We start from the raw sequence: 2,027 nt of genomic DNA, 5'->3' as shown, positions 1-2,027 counted from the left end.
AGCCGCTGAGCACCGAACCCGGCTGGGCGCAGAGCTGCGCCCAGGCTGGCCCTGTGGTGGGCCACCGCGCGCCAGCGGTGAGGGCACGGGCACCTGGTATCCCCACGCCGAGGGCAGCGTTGTGTGGGGCTCTGTGCATGGAATGTGCCCTTCCATGCCACCAAGTGTGGCTGCCTCACCAGCCCCCCACTGCCCCTAGTGATGAGAGCCCTGCACAGCCCTCCAGCAACACCTCTCCACCCCCCAGTTAAATTTTTCATGGTAATTAACATTCTAGCAGAAGCAAAGAAAACAACACACACTCTTTTTGTACTCATAAATAACTATCTCCATACTTCTCTTTGAATACTTCTCTTTAGCTTTTCACAAAGTATAGTACAGTTATTTAAACAACATTGAACAGCATCAGTAACGGAAGAGGCAAACCCCAACACGTAAATCGGCTACAGCACACAGGGCACAGAACGGCTCCGCTCCCCCTCCTGACACTTGTTGCTGAGAGGCCAGGCTCAAACACAGGTTGATTGTATTAACCTACCGTTAGATCAAAGCTGAAAATGCTCCTGCGTTTTTCAACAGGCAATGGGTTGTAGCTAATCTTGGATTTTTTTTTTTTAAAAAGCAGCTTTACACAGTCAGTTGCACTTTGGGAAAAAAAAAAAAAAACACCAAAACCCAACAAAACACCACCTTTGATATGGTTTTGTTCATTGTATTGCATGATGTGTGCTTAGCTGTATCTACAAAAGGCACTATAGAAAGAGGAGTCCAGCGAGGCGTGGACTGGAGCAGGTTGGAGTCATTTAATGCCCTGGATTACAACACGAGGCTACCCGCAGCGTCTCTGCGCCCGACCTGCCTCATTGCCAAGAACACACCTGTCCCAAACCCGTATCAAAGGTCACCACGGTTCCTGCATGTACAAACCAGGCTATAATACAACTATTTACAGCTTGTAACACGACATGGTGCAATTCTGCCCACGATGAACTACTGCAACAGCGCGGGGGGAGGCGAGCCCTCTGTCGCAAGAGTGCTGATCCGTGCGGCTGAGCAGCCGCCGCACCGCTGGCTCCTCTGCCCAGAGACGCTCCTGCGGTGCCCTGGCAGTACCTCTAGCAGCAGATGTGCCACTCGAGTGTCCCAGCACTTCCCAGGCTTTGGTTTTAAAATGAGGCAGAAACCTCCTTAACTGAAGTGGTCCAAGGGTGTTGAGAACAACCTTGGATCCTTGCAGTCCCGCAGGAGCAAAGCCAGCAGTTGTTTTCCAGTGCTCGAGCAGCCGGGTCACGGTGCCATGCTTGAGGGAGGGCAAAAAGAGCTCGAGTAATGGCCGGGAGGTTACATACGTCACCACTAAGGGCAGGGAAAACCCAAACGAACCCCCTGTGTGCTTTTACAAGGGGCTGAAGCCAGAGGCAGCTATGCCCCAGCCTGGGCCGCAGCCCTTCGCACCGTTGGGTGAAGTTGACAACAGGACACACACACCCCCCTCCTCCCATCATTATACTTAACGACACCCGGCCATCACCACCGCTTAATGCCAGGCACCGGGTCTGTCAGCGCTCTGCTGCCGCCTGACCTGGAGAAGGGAAAAAGCTTGAGAAGCTGGAGGAAAGGGAGTACAAGCGCTCTGCTAAGTTTTCCTCAGTTAACTCCCGATCCCGGCACTGTCTCCCACAGAGGCACACCTCTGAAAAAAGCAGCAAGAAGCATTGAAGCTGGCCGGCTGGAAAACCCAGCTGCTCCCCAGGAGAGACAGAGTGCCGCCTGGCTCGGGACCCCCATGCACACACCACCAACCCCCCTTTAGGGTGCCAGCACTACCCGCATACCCAGGTAACCTGCACAGCACGAGGGCGATGAGGTCGCCCAGCTGCAGAGGCACGAAGCAGCACCGACCCCTTCCCAGGGCAGCTCAGGAGGGGCTGCTCCTGGTGCCTGAGCCAGGGCCCAGGCTCCCCACATGCCCGGAGCTGGGACAGCAGCCCCATCACCGCGCAGCCCCTCGGCTCTCAGGGCGAGTG

Source organism: Eurypyga helias, unplaced genomic scaffold (genome assembly GCF_000690775.1).
Source record: "Eurypyga helias isolate BGI_N326 unplaced genomic scaffold, ASM69077v1 scaffold23307, whole genome shotgun sequence".
Lineage (NCBI taxonomy): Eukaryota > Metazoa > Chordata > Aves > Eurypygiformes > Eurypygidae > Eurypyga > Eurypyga helias.
This window is presented reverse-complemented; position numbering follows the sequence as displayed.